Genomic DNA, 15,230 nt, shown 5'->3' with positions numbered 1-15,230 from the left:
AAGGCTGTAAACTGTCACCCTGCTTATTTAACTTATATGCAGAGTACATCATGAGAAACGCTGGGCTGGAAGAAGCACACGCTGGAATCAAGATTGTTGGGAGAAATATCAATAACCTCAGATATGCAGATGACACCACCCTTATGGCAGAAAGTGAAGAGGAACTAAAAAGCCTCTTGATGAAAATGAAAGAGGAGAGTGAAAAAGTTGGCTTAAAGCTCAACATTCAGAAAACTAAGATCATGGCATCTGATCCCATCACTTCATGGGAAATAGATGGAGAAACAGTGGAAACAGTGTCAGACTTTATTTTTTTGGGCTCCAAAATCACTGCACATGGTGACTGCAGCCATGAAATTAAAAGACGCTTACTCCTTGGAAGGAAAGTTTGACCAACCTAGATAGCATATTGAAAAGCAGAGACATTACTTTGCCAACAAGGGTCCATCTAGTCAAGGCTATGGTTTTTCCAGTGGTCATGTATGGATGTGAGAGTTGGACTGTGAAGAAAGCTGAGCACCAAAGAATTGATGCTTTTGAACTGTGGTGTTGGAGAAGACTCTTGAGAGTCCCTTGGACTGCAAGGAGATCCAACCAGTCCATCTTAAAGGAGATCAGCCCTGGGTGTTCTTTGGAAGGACTGATGCTGAAGCTGAAACTCCAGTACTTTGGCCACCTCATGCGAAGAGTTGACTCATCGGAAAAGACTCTGATGCTGGGAGGGATTGGGGGCAGGAGGAGAAGGGGATGACAGAGGATGAGATGGTTGAATGGTGTCACTGCCTCAATGGACGTGAGTCTGAGTGAACTCTGGGAGTTGGTGATGGACAGGGAGGCCTGGCGTGCTGCGATTCATGGGGTCACAAATAGTCGGACACGACTGAGCGACTGAACTGAACTGAACTGAAGTTCAGTTAACATTTGAAAGGCATGGTACCAAATTCAAAGGCAGAACTTCTGTTGCATTGTATTGAGTGGAATGCAATGTCACTTTTCCTGTCACTTGGAATTGGTAACAAGGGCCCATGTATCAACACCCCTTATTGTAAAATGAGATGCAAATAAGTGGAGTCAGACATTTCTCCCAGAACTCAGTAAGAGGTGGCCAGACTGTTCTCATTCCGAACTGTTACCTCATACCTCCCCCATCCTTTCTCAGCTGAGGAAAGAAAGCGTGGGGTAGAGAGGAGAAAGAAGGCATTGTTACAGTTGTGAGATGCTGACCAAAGGTCCAAGCGTGGCAGTGTTTCCCTCCTTTCCCCACGGGGCCTTCCTGAGGACCTCCGAGCCCTATAACGGGGCAGGGCTGCCGGATGAGAGCCTGGGGGTGTCCGGGAGCCTGGCTTCTCTCGCTGGCTTTTAGATGGTGGATGATGGGGGGCAACAGAGGCCACTCTTGATGCTGCCATTAGCATGGAGTGGAGCTAAGCATGGGGAAGGAAGGAGAGAGACTGACATGGCTCTCTGAAGTGTAGGGCTATATGTGAATTTGGAAATTGGTGGCTGCTTCTTGCCTGGTCCGGGAGTCTGCCAAAGCTGATAAAGAAGGCTCCAGAGGGTAAGGGGTCTAAGAAGGCAGAGGGGATCTCCCGCCCCACCTGGAAGGCCCTGGAGGGGATTTCCATGGTTCCTGTGGCTCCGCAGAGGAAGCAGAGAATGCAGGCTGGGAGGCCTGGGTTCTGGGATGATCAGGTGACATCTAGTCAGGGGCTGGGGCAGATCCTGGGGGGTGTGGACTGATGGCTGAGACAACAGGGAGACATACCGCCCAGCTCTCTGAGAGCATTCTCTGTCACAGATGGAGACGGAGCAGCGCGTCTCCCCAAGTAAACCACACTCACCTTCCGGGTAAAAACTGCCAAATCCGTGATGACCTCCAGCGGCTGAGAGAACCGGACTCGGCCAGAGTGGACATGCGAATGCACTCGCATGACCGCCCGCCTCTCACCGGCAGCCGGCCTGAGATCTCGAGCCCTGTCACCTCACAGATCTCCCTCTCTGCTCCAAAGCACTGGCCGACTGAAGCCTGGAAGGTGGAGAAGGGAGGAGGTGCCCTGGGCACTGAGCAGGACTCTCCACCTGGAGGGTGAGGAGGGGAGAAGAGCAGACCAGGGCCCCTGCTCCTCCAAGTCCAGGCCTGCCCTGAAGCAGGGCTGCCCCCCAGGGGTGGAAGGAGGGGAGCTTGAAACTGGGTGAGAAACAGGAGTCCAGGAATTAAATGGGTCTGTGTCTTAAAAACTGCACTGAGACTCTTCTAATAACTGAAAATGATCCGAAAATTCTGGAGTCTGTCGATGTTACTAAGGGACGATAAGGTATATGGTGCTTTTTTGGCACAACTCACAGGAAGGACTGGGGAAAAATAAAACCATTTCAAGTTCGTGTTTCATTGAATGCAGACCATACAATTACCTGGTTATATGCAATAGAGTAGAAAGGATACAGATATTAAACTCAGGCTGACTTGGATTTGGGTCCTTGCTCAGCCACTTACTTTCCACATGATTTTTGGCAAATTACTTTCTGCACAGTTTCCTTAACTGTGAAATGCGGATGGGTTGTAGCAAACACCTCCCAGGGATTTGAGGGAAGATTGAATGAAATAAGTTCTAGGAAGTGTCTAGTGCGATGGCTACAGCATGGATCCTTGAAAAGGGGAGTGATCATTACTGTAACTCAAGACAGACGTGATAAGTCAAGGACTAATGGCCAGTGTAGCTGTCATTTTCCGCAGTTAGACGTGTCAAACCTGCTAAGCATTTGATGTTTTCTAAATCCCAAACTTACTTTTTCAGTGAAAGCAGTAACAGTTTCAAAGCATTTTTCTGCTTGATTTGCAAGTTTAAACATATCTAACTGGAATCTAATTCTATGAAAACCATGAAAAAAGGGTCTCTTGTCCTGATCAGAAACACGAGGAAGCTCCAAAGAAGAGACCCAAGGCAGGGCTTCTGTCAGCCTCCAAATGTGCCACACACGTTTCACTGGGAAAACGCTCTGAATGACATGCTCTCAGCCTTGGGAGCGCGTTCCTCGGCAACCTTGGCAGAGGGGATTTTTATGCTGCCAGCCAGAGCCCTGCCACTTGGGGCTGGCTTGAGTGCCTTTGCTCTTGGCCAGTTCCTTTTCCCCCATCCGAGGAACTTTTGTACACTGACGGTCACTGTATCTCTTCCCTTGTACTCACTGGCCCTGACCCAGGTTTCCTCCCCTCTTCTCCCAGCTCAGCGGTGCAGGGGAAGGTTTGCTTTGAGAAGGCCCCCGCTTTGGCACTGCCATCCCACCTGGCTCCTCATCTCACTCTTTACTTTGCCTGGAGCCTAGATTCCTTGTGACCCACTGAAAACTGATGGAGCAGCTCTAGTCCCTTGCTGCCAGAGGGAGGGCAAGTTGCAGAGCTGCCCAGTTAACAAGAAGACTCCTGCCTGCGAATGGTTGATTCTTTCCCTTCCCCTCCCTTTCCTTCTCTCCTCACTCATACAGTAAACAAGTGTCTTTTCTGAGATCTCTTTTGTGCCACTTTTTTTTTTCTTCACATTTTTGTGCTTTTTTGAGGGGTGATTACAGTGTATAAATTGGCCCTCAAATGTAGTGCTGAAGTGCTGTCCAGCGTTCCAAGAGCAAGAGGGCTGTGATGTGCCTTACATGGAAGGCAAGGATAGATACGCTTTGTTAGATAGGCTTTGTTCAGGCATGAGTTACAGTGCTATTGGCTGCACGTTCGATGTTAATGCTTCACTAGGTGTTATGCCCGGAACAACTGGTGGCTCAGATGGTAAAGCGTCTGCCTGCAATGCAGGAGCCCTGGGTTCGATCCCCGGGTTGGGAAGATCCCCTGGAGAAGGAAATGGCAACCCGCTCCAGTAATCTTGCCTGGAAAATTCCATGGATGGAGTAACCTCGTAGGCTCCAGTCCATGGGATTGCCAAGAGTCGGACGTGACTGAGCAACTTCACTGACTGACTGAGGTGTTATATATGGTGTCTTTAAAAGAAACACACATGAAACAAAGTTATGTATTGATAAGTTGCCCAAAACCTTGTAACCAGAGGACAAGGAACCTAACCCTGTATTTCCCTAGGAGCCTCAGTTTAGTATTCTATAGTTCAGTGCTTGTGGTGACTTTATAGAGTATAACTACCATGAATAATGAGACTTGATTATATATATATTTTCTGGCAAAGATGATAGAAAATATCTCCTTGCCATCTAAGTTTGGCTAGACACACAGCCATCTTTCTAAGCCGTGTTGTCAGTTTGCCAAACACCGCCCCTAATGCTGTACAGGCTTTGCTTCCTCATGTTGTAAAATCTCCTACCCAATATCGTACATAGTACCTGAAGTGGCTGATGGTCAGTAAATGCGGAGTGAATGAATGAGTTAACAAATGAGTAAGTGAATGCTTCATATCCATAAGATAAACTAGTTTATTATTCCACATCTTAAGAAATATAAGAATGGATGTGGGAATGAATAATTTCTTTAAGTAAGCCATAAAACTTTTAAGTTGCCTTCTAGTTGATTATATACTGTTTGTTAAGCACTGGCTGTTGGGATTTTCTGAATGGAATTTTATAGTTTGTTATATAGATTGTTTATTTCCCTTAGTCCTGTCTGATAAGATTAAGGTCCATCTGTCTTGGGTAAGAGTGCAGTGTTGACTTCCTAAGAGTGCTTTAGTAAATGGAGAGGTTATCAGCCACCAATGTCACTTCCTTGTCATCTGTTTGACTGTTGGGTTCAGAGATCAAGAATCACCAGCTTAGAGAGGTAGATTATGTAAGGGATTCTGGTCCATGAAGAGCCTTATAAATGCCTGGGGACCTATAAACGTGGATGTTTTTGTTTCATTTATTTCTCTATTCAACAAGGATTTTGAACAAGTATTTTGGTGATGTAATATGTAGTGTAAAAATGTGACTTCCTGGAGATTGCAGCTATTCTGTGGCATATTGGAAAATAGTCCTATTTAGAAAGCAATATATTTCATAATTTATTACTTAAATATTCATTGAGCATCTGTTATGTCCAGGCACATGGGTTATAGCAGCAGACAAACCCTCTGTCCTTTGAAGTTTCCATTCTTCCAGGAAAAGCAGATAGTGAACAATAGATCAATGCTTTTTCCTTTGGCCTTGTTCCTAACCCAGCCACTCTCTCACATCATGAATTTTATTGTCCCCATATTATTATCTGAAATTATCTTGCTTTGTGGGGGTTTATTTGTTCATTGTCTGTTTGCCTTCATAGGTATATCGCTCCAAAACAGTGCACACTTTGCTTGTCTTTTCTGTTAACTAAATCTTCATCACCTAGAATAGTGTTTGGTCTAATCAGTTCAGTTCAGTTGCTCAGTCGTGTCCGAATCTTTGCAACCCCATGAATCGCACCCCAGGCCTCCCTGTCCATCACCAACTCCCGGAGTTCACCCAAACTCATGTTCATAGAGTCAGTGATGCCATCCAGCCATCTCATCCTCTGTTGTCCCCTTCTCCTCCTGCCTCCAATCCCTCCCAGCATCAGAATCTTTTCCAATGAGTCAACTCTTCACATGAGGTGGCCAAAGTATTGGAGTTTCAGCTTTAGCATCAGTCCTTCCAATGAACACCCAGGACTGATCTCCTTCAGAATGGACTGGTTGGATCTCCTTGCAGTCCAAGAGACTCTCAGGAGTCATCTTCAGCACCACAGTTCAAAAGCATCAATTCTTCGGTGCTCAGCTTTCTTCACAGTCCAACTCTCACATCCATACATGACTACTGGAAAAACCATAGCTTTGACTAGACGGACCTTTGTTGGCAAAGTAATGTTTCTGCTTTTGAATATGCTATCTAGGTTGGTCATACTTTCCTTCCAAAGAGTAAGCATCTTTTAATTTCATGGCTGCCATCATCATCTGCAGTGATTTTGGAGCCCCAAAAAATAAAGTCTGACACACTTTCCACTGTTTCCCCATCTATTTCCCATGAAGTGATGGGACCAGATGCCATGATCTTAGTTTTCTGAATGTTGAGCTTTAAGCCAACTTTTTCACTCTAATGGTAGGTACTTAATAAATGTTCTCTGCACTGCATGATGGCTCAGATGGTAAAGAGTCTGCCTGCAATGAAGGAGACCTGGATTCAATCCCTGGACCAGGAAGATCCTGTGCAGAAGGGAATGGCAGCCCACTCCAGTATTGTCTGGAGAACCCTGTGGACAGAGGAGCCTGGCAGGCTACAGTCCATAGTCTCAGAGTTGGACATGACTGAGCAACTAACACTAATAAATGTTTGGTCTTATTTATTTGTAATTGTGGTAATGTTATGAAGTGTATTCTCTGAGATTTTGACTTAGTGCAAGGAATCAGGAATGTCTTTAAGAAAATACTGGTTGAATTGAAAAAGTAAGAATTAACTAAAGGGGACAAGGAGGGTGTATTTTCCAGGCAGAGGAATCGTGACAAAGCATGGCATGATGGAGTATGTGAGATTAAGTCAACATATCTAGAGTTCAAGGGTAGGAGAATGCATAAGAGCCTACATAAGAGGTAGGAGAGGGCAGGACATCAGGGATTTCAGGCTGTGTGAAGAGATTTAAAGTTTTATCCTACAAGCAGTGGAAAGCAACTGAAGAACTGTAAACAGGAAATCAATTTTGTTGCTCTATAGATTGGAGGGAGACAAATCAGTGTGACCTTTTGTGGTTTTGAAGATGAGCCATTCAGTTTTGGAAATCTTGAAGTCGAAGTTCCTGTAAAACATCTCCAGTTGGAGATGTCAAATAGACAGTTGTGTATACATATTATTGGGTTTAGAGAAGAGGTCTGAGATGATTATACACATTTGAGCAAAAATACACTGGTGGCTCGGTGGTAAAGAATCCGCCTGCAATGCAGGAGATGTGAATTTCATTCCTGGGTTGGGATGATCCCCTAGAGAAGGAAATGGCAACTCATTCCAGTATTAGAGAATTCCATGGACAGAGAAGCTTGGTGTGCAGTCCATGGGGTCACAAGAGTCAGACACGACTCAGTGACTAACAAACAAACAAACAAAAAACTGTAGATGCTATTTGAAGTCGAGGGTATTGATGAATGGCTAGGGAGAGAGTATAGACTTAAAAAAAAAAGAGAGAGCTTTATTTAATTAGTCGTGAGGAACTTCACTTTAAAAAAAACTTATTTATTTTATTTGGCTGAGCGAGTTCTTAGTTGCCCCATGTGGGTTCTTAAATTGACACATTCAAATTTTTAGCTGTGGTATGTGGGATCTAGTCCCCTGACCAGGGATCGAACCTGGGCCCCCTGTGTTGGGAGTTCAGAGTCTTAGCCACTTGACCACCAGGGAAGTCCCAAGGAACTTCAACTTTTAAAGATTTGACAAAAAGGATGAACAGGGAAGAATCTTAAAAGTGGAGGGGGCTGAAATTTTATATTTTCATCAATTTCTATATCCTCTATAGACAATTTTGTTGTCAGTTGCCCAAAGAGAGTTACATCCATTCTTGAACCTAATTTCTCTACTGAAATTCAACTTAATTTATTATATTCTAATTATTCATTTTCTTGTCCATTCCTTCTACTGTCCTTGAGAACTGGGACTTTGTTTTTTAAAACCATGCTTGAAACCCTAGCATCCAGCACACCGACAACCTGGTGCTGCTGCTGCTAAGTCACTTCAGTCGTGTCTGACTCTGTGTGACCCCAGAGATGGTGGCCCGCCAGGCTCCCCCGTCCCTGGGATTCTCTAGGCAAGAACACTGGAGTGGGTTGCCATGTCCTTCTCCAGTGCATGAAAGTGAAGGTTTGTGTTTGTCACAAAACAGATGTCTGTGTTTGAGTGGGAATAAGGATCCTCCTTAGGAAAGATGAGTGAGGACAGAAAGCAGAGCTTTTCTCACATAGCTTTTCTGGGTGGCAACCATAGACAATTTGAAGAATTTTGTCTAAAACTATGCAATGGTGACCTTCAGGTATCAGGAAGTATATGGGACCATTTCTAGGGGTAGAGGAGTTCAAATTCTTCATCTGGGATGTCTTTGCATGGATTTGTTCCTATCTCAAGGCCTGTGGCTGCTAGAAGCTGCTGCGTCACAGTTTGGTATCCACCAACAGGCCTCTATTCTCTTTCCTATTGCTTTTTTTTTTCGGTCGTGTCCTGCTCTTGTGGGATCTTAGTTCCCCCACCAAGGATCAAACACGTGCCCTCTGCTGTGGAAGCCTGGAGTCCTAAATGACAGGAAATTCCTCCATCTCTTTCTTAATTGTATACTGCCACTTCCCTTAACTTTTTATGAATCCTTCTCTTTCCTTTGCTGGAAGAATCCAGGAACATGTTTCACAATTATTGGCATTATTTTTATTGTTCCGTTGCTCAGTCATGTCCAGTTCTTTGTAACTCCATGGACTGCAGCACGCCAGGCTTCCCTGTCCATCACCAACTCCTGGAATTGACTCAAATGCGTGTCCATAGAGTCAGTGATTCCATCCAACCATCTCATCCGCTGTCATCCCCTTCTCATCCTGCCTTCAATCTTGCCCAGCATCAGGATCTTTCCTGATGAGTCAGTTCTTTGATTCAGGTGGCCAAAATATTGGAACTTCAGCATCAGTACTCCCAGTGAATATTCAGGACTGATTTCCTTTAGGATGGACTGGTTTGATCTCCTAGCAGTACAAGGGATTCTCAAGAGTCTTCTCCAACACCACAGTTGGAAGGCATCAGTTCTTTGGCCCTCAGCCTCTTTATAGTCCAACTCTCACACTCATACATGACTACTGTAAAAACCATAGCTTTGACTAGATGGGCCTTTGTTGGCAAAGTAATGTCTCTGCTTTCTACTATGCTATCTAGGTTGGCCATAGCTTCTAGGTTGGCCATAGCTTTTCTTCTAAGGAGCAAGCATCTTTTAATTTTATGGCTGCAGTCACCTGCAGTAATTTTGGACCCAAGAAAATAGTCTTTCACTGTTTCCAGTGTTTCCCCATCTATGTGCCATGATGTGGTAGGACCAGATGCCATGATCTGAGTTTTCTGAATATTAAGTTTTAAGCCAGGTTTTCCACTTTCCTATTTCACCTTTATCAAGAGGCTCTTTAGTTCCTCTTTACTTTCTGCCATTAGAGTGATATCATCTGCATATCTAAGGTTGTTGATATTTCTCCCTGCAATCTTAATTCTAGCTTGTGGTTGATCTAGCCCACATTTCAGATGATGTACTCTGCATATAAGTTAAATAAACAGGGTGACAATATACAGCCTTGACACACTCCTTTCCCAATTTTGAACCAGTCTGTGGTTCCATGTTCTTTTCTGATTGTTACTTCTTGACCTGCATACAGGTTTCTCAGGAGGCAGATAAGGTGGTCTGGTATTCTCATCTCTTTAAGAATTGTCCACAGTTTGTTGTGATCCACACAGTCAAGGGCTTTCAGTTCAGTTCAGTCGCTCAGTCGTGTCTGACTCTTTGTGACCTCATGAATCGCAGCACGCCAGGCCTCCCTGTCCATCACCAACTCCCAGAGTTCACTCAGACTCATGTCCATCGAGGCAGTGATGCCATCCAGCCATCTCATCCTCTGTCGTCCCCTTCTTCTCCTGCCCCCAATCCCTCCCAGCATCAGAGTCTTTTCCAATGAGTCAACTCTTCGCATGAGGTGGCCAAAGTACTGGAGTTTCAGCTTCAGCATCATTCCTTCCAAAGAAATCCCAGGGCTGATCTCCTTCAGAATGGACTTCTTGGATCTCCTTGCAGTCCGAGGGACTCTCAAGAGTCTTCTCCAACACCACAGTTCAAAAGCATCAATTCTTCAGCACTCAGCCTTCTTCACAGTCCAACTCTCACGTCCATACATGACCACAGGAAAAACCATAGCCTTGACTAGACGTACCTTAGTCGGCAAAGTAATGTCTCTGCTTTTGAATATGCTATCTAGGTTGGTCATAACTTTTCTTCCAAGGAGTAAGTGTCTTTTAATTTCATGGCTGCAATCACCATCTGCAGTGATTTTGGAGCCCCAAAAAATAAAGTCTGACACTGTTTCCACTGTTTCCCCATCTATTTGCCATGAAGTGATGGGACCAGATGCCATGATCCTCGTTTTCTGAATGTTGAGCTTTAAGCCAACTTTTTCACTCTCCTCCTTCACTTTCATCAAGAGGCTTTTTAGTTCTTCTTCACTTTCTGCCATAAGGGTGGTGTCATCTGCATATCTAAGGTTATTGATATTTCTCCCGGCAATCTTGATTCCAGTTTGTATTTCTTCCAGTCCAGCGTTTCTCATGATGTACTCTGCATAGAAGTTAAATAAGCAGGGTGACAATATACAGCCTTGATGTACTCCTTTTCCTATTTGGAACCAGTCTGTTGTTCCATGTCCAGTTCTAACTGTTGCTTCCTGACCTGCATACAGATTTCTCAAGAGGCAGGTTAGGTGGTCTGGTATTCCCATCTCTCTCAGAACTCTCCACAGTTTATTGTGATCCACACAGTCAAAGGCTTTGGCATAGTCAAGAAAGCAGAAATAGATGTTTTTCTGGAACTCTCTTGCTTTTTCCATGATCCAGCGGATGTTGGCAATTTGATCTCTGGTTCCTCTGCCTTTTCTAAAACCAGCTTGAACATCAGGGAGTTCACGTTTCATATATTGCTGAAGCCTGGCTTGGAGAATTTTGAGCATTACTTTACTAGCATGTGAGATGAGTGCAACTGTGCGGTAGTTTGAGCATTCTTTTGCATTTCCTTTCTTTGGAATTGGAATGAAAACTGACCTTTTCCAGTCCTGTGGCCACTGCTGAGTTTTCCAAATTTGTTGGCATATTGAGTGCAGCACTTTCACAGCATCATCTTTCAGGATTTGAAACAGCTCAACTGGAATTCCATCACCTCCACTAGCTTTGTTCGTAGTGATGACTTCCAAGGCCCACTTGACTTCACTTTCCAAGATGTCTAGCTCTAGATTAGTGATCACATCATCATGATTATCTGGGTTGTGAAGATCTTTTTTGTACAGTTCTTCTGTGTATTCTTGCCACCTCTTCTTAATATCTTCTGCTTCTGTTAGGTCCAGACCATTTCTGTCCTTTATCGAGCCCATCTTTGCATGAAATGTGGACTTTAGCGTAGTCAATAAAGCAGAAGTCGATGTTTTTCTGGAACTCTCTTGCTTTTTCTATGATCCAACAGATGTTGGCAATTTGATCTCTGGTTCCTCTGCTTTTTCTAAATCCAGCTTCATGTACATCTGGAAGTTCTCAGTTCACATATTCATGAAGCCTAGCTTGGAGGATTTTGAGCATGACATTGCTAGCACTTGCTGCTGCTGCTGCTGCTAAGTTGCTTCAGTCATGTCCGACTCTGTGCAGCCCCATAGACGGCAGGCCACCTGGCTCCCCCAAATGAGTGCAATTGTGCAGTAGTTAGAATATTTTTCAGCATTGGCCTTCTTTGGTATTGGAATGAAAGCTGACCTTTTCCAGGCATTATTTTTACTAAAGATTTAATATTTTTGTATGGTTAGTGACCCTTGTCTCCGTTTTTTATTCTGAAATGCATTACTTCATTTCATATAATTTTTACTTTTGGTAATGGGGTTTCTATTTTCTCTTTGATAATGGATCTGATAATGATAATATGATCGGTGTGTGAAGGTCAGTGGTCCATCCTGTCCTCGCATTATTCCACTCCTGTGGGGGTGTCTGTGCTGGCATAGCCTCTCATGCCCATGTTTGGGGACTGGTTCTTTTTCCTGGGCTGAAGCAAGAGCTATAATATTGAAACCTTGCTGTCAGCTAGTGATCCGGCCCTTGATGCCTGGACTCTGCTTTAATTCATGATCTTTGCTACCTGAGTTTTCTTTTCCCAAGACTTAAACTGTTTGTTCTTGACCTGTGGAATTTTATGCTTACTTGATCTGTGGAATTTTTAAGTCCCTAGTTTTGAACCAATGACTCTGTTCTTTTAAGCCAGCTCTGTGTTTTTCAGCTTCTGCCTGTTATATTTCTTGTCTCTAGGATGACTTGGATGACTGGGCACTTTGTTAGCTTCAGGCAAAGGTATCAGCCTGACCTGCATGTGACTGGAGATGAGTAGTGCTTAGCTTTGGAGGGTTGGGATGAGTGCATGGAGGGTGTCAGGGCAGAGAGTCTTGGGGAAACAGGGGCTGCTTTGGTGAGGGGCTTTCAGCAAAATAAATTTCACTAATTTCAAATCAAGGTGAATATGAAATTCTGTCTACATGAGTGAAGACCAATTTTTTTAAAACATTTGAAGGCATACATTTAAGATGACAGCGTAATGTTAAAAATGGGAAGTTATGATTTATAAACAGTAGTATAATTTTGAATAGCATAACCTTTTTCATTGACACTAACTTGCTTTGCATCTTCAGGTTTCATTATATTAATACTGTGAGTAAAACCCAGAAAACTTATAGAGGAAGAAATGATTTTTTAAATTGATTTTTAAAAATATTCAATAGTTATTACTTATATCCCTTTTACATGATTGCAGATTTTAAATTGCAGTAATGATCTTGCTACTCAATTAGCCTATTTCTTACAATTGTAACCTTCTATATTTGTGAGTAGCCACAAATATAGGAGAAAACCAATAATAAAAACCTTTGAGTTCAACAAAAACATGTTCCACACAGTCCATGAGTTCACCCTGTAAAACTAGAATGGCATTTCCTTTTTTTGTAATAGGCCTGGAACTTATCTGATTTAGTTATGTCTATGGCATTTTATTTATTTTTTTCTGGAAATATATAGTTTTTACTTTTGACCTAGGAAACAAAACAAAAGATGATGGCCTTAAAAATAGCCCTGTACAAAGTTACTGGCCTGAAAACGTAATTGAGAGAGACCCTGAGGAGATCAGTGCTGTTCAGAAGGAATTTCTGTGATAACAGACATGATTGTCTGTACTGTTCCCTACAGTGGCCACTGGCCATGTGGCTTAAGGAACTGCATTTAAATTTTTATTTCATTTTAACTTAAATAATCACATGTGGATAGTGGCTCCTATCTTAGATGACACAGTTCTAGGTCACTGTATTGGTTTCCTATCGCTGCAATTAAAAAAATTATTATAAAGTTAGTGGGGGTAAGCTCATGATTGTATTTTCTTATGGTTCTGTGGGTTAGAAGTCTGGCAGAGGTCACAGTGACCTAAAATCAAGGTGCTTGCAAGGCTGCTTTCTTTTCTGGAGACTCTAGGGTAGAGCCCATCTCCTTGATCTCTCTGGTTTTTGGCAGTAGCCCACACTCCTGGGTTCACGGTCCCTTTCCTTCATTTTAATGCAGTGTTACATATCTCTGTCCCTCTCTTCCATAGTCACATGTCCCTCTGACTCTCCTGTCTCTCTCTCCCACTTTTAAAGACCCTTGTGATTACACTGGATTCACCTGGATAACCCAGCCTTCTCTCCCTGTTTTAAAGTCAGATGGTTAGTAACCCTAATTCCCCGTTTCCATGTAACCTAACATATTCATAGGTTTAGAGATTAAGAGGTGGACATCTTTAGGAGGACTTTATTCTGAATACCACATCATCTTGTAAATATGGAGCCATTTAGTGAAAGGGCAGGCTAAGCCCTGAACATCTTTTTCATCTTTTATTTGTTGAGCCTATGCCTGTTTTTCATTCACTGCTGTTTGAAGTTCTAATAATGGTTTGAAAACAGTAGAAATTTAAAAGGAAGCTTATACCTAGGTATAAAAAGATTATTGGACTAAGGATACCTAGTCCAATCTTCTGTCCCTTACAGTATAGAATCTGTGGTTCATTTGAAGGTGAAAGTGAAAGTTGCTCAGTTGTGTCTGACTCTGCGACCCCATGGACTATACAGTCCATGGAATTCTCCAGGCCAGAATACTGGACTGAGTAGCCTTTCTCTTCTCTGGGGGATCTTCCCAACCCAGGAATCAAACCCAGGTCTCCCTCATTGCGAGTGGATTCTTTACCAGCTGAGTCACAAGGGAAGCCCAAGAATACTGGAGTGGGTAGCCTATCCCTTCTCCAGCGGATCTTAGATTCTGTCATTAGTTTCCTATGAAGGGTACGCCATACTTAGGAACAAAATCAGTCTCAGTGTTGTATATCTTTAATTGTTTTTTCATCCTATCAGCTGGCCTTTTATTGTCTCCACACAGTAGCACTCTGGTTTTAACTTTTGGAACAGTGTTGATATACTTTTCCTATGGTGTTACTATCTCAAGAAATGGTGCTACCCCTCAACAGGTGTCTGAGCAGAAATTTTGAGTTCTCTCTGTTTACCACCATTAAAGATCCTAAAACGTATAGCTCTGAAAATACTTCTCATATATCCCACTTTCTTCATTGTAGTAATTATTCTTTTCAGTCCTGGAATTTAAAGTTTTTAATAGTTTTCATTTCTCTGCTTAGAATCTCATTTATTAATTGAGTACTTTTTCTTGAATTCTCTGAGAGTCTATATTTTCTTGAACTTGTTTATAGTAATTGTTTAAGAGTTTCTGTGAATTCAGCACCTGGGCCATGTTGGAGTCAGTTTCTATTGCTTACTCATTTCTTAACTGTGGACCACCTTTTCCTTTTTCTTTGCAGATCTAGCAATTTTTGATTGCATGCTAGATATTGCAGGTGATACATTTTAGATATTATATGATCTGTTATTGTCCTCTGAAGAGTATTTTTTCTTTTTAGAAAGCATTTGCATTTTTTTTAGAAGACATATGATCACCTTGAGCTTGGATAAGCTTGGGTTATGCTTTGCTAGAATGGTCCTACGGAAAGCTCTAGGTGTTCCCAAAGGCTAACTTACTGAGACGCATATAGATACTCAGTTTCCTATGAAGATCTTGTTTAGGCTTAGTTTTACGCTTTTCTTGTTAACGTCTAGAGTAGTCTGTACTCTAGGGCATTGTTTGTCAATATTTTAAAAATGATTACCCACTAAGGGGACGTTTGAGACATTTTCACTCCCTCCCCGATCTTTGACCCCTCCCACCTCCCTTACTCTTCTTGTGACGTTTTAACAATGTATCTGTTTATGAGCTGTGTAATACCTACGCCATTTTTCACTTTCCTTCTCTCCCTGGCATTAATTTTCACCCTTTTGATGCTCTCACTCATGTTGAGCATACAGGTTCTAGGGTGTGGACCCTGTTCATGAGACGAAGCCTTTTTGGTCTTTCTTCTGGGTGCCAAGGGGTTTCACGAGGTGATAATGAGATTTTTTTCCTCTTTTGGCTATGCCAGAACACTA

The 15,230-nt window shown here is 42.9% G+C and overlaps 1 protein-coding gene across 3 annotated transcripts in view; it reads left to right on the top strand.

Annotated features, from left to right (window-relative positions):
• The window catches only part of CPQ (carboxypeptidase Q), a 572,477-nt gene that overhangs the window by 51,998 nt on the left and 505,249 nt on the right, over positions 1–15,230 (top strand). The gene's annotated exons all lie outside the window — the stretch shown is intronic.

The sequence above is a fragment of the Oryx dammah genome, unplaced genomic scaffold, assembly GCF_014754425.2.
Source record: "Oryx dammah isolate SB20612 unplaced genomic scaffold, SCBI_Odam_1.1 HiC_scaffold_19, whole genome shotgun sequence".
Lineage (NCBI taxonomy): Eukaryota > Metazoa > Chordata > Mammalia > Artiodactyla > Bovidae > Oryx > Oryx dammah.
The sequence above is the reverse complement of the archived record's forward strand: the minus strand, read 5'-3'. Positions and strand labels throughout refer to the sequence as shown.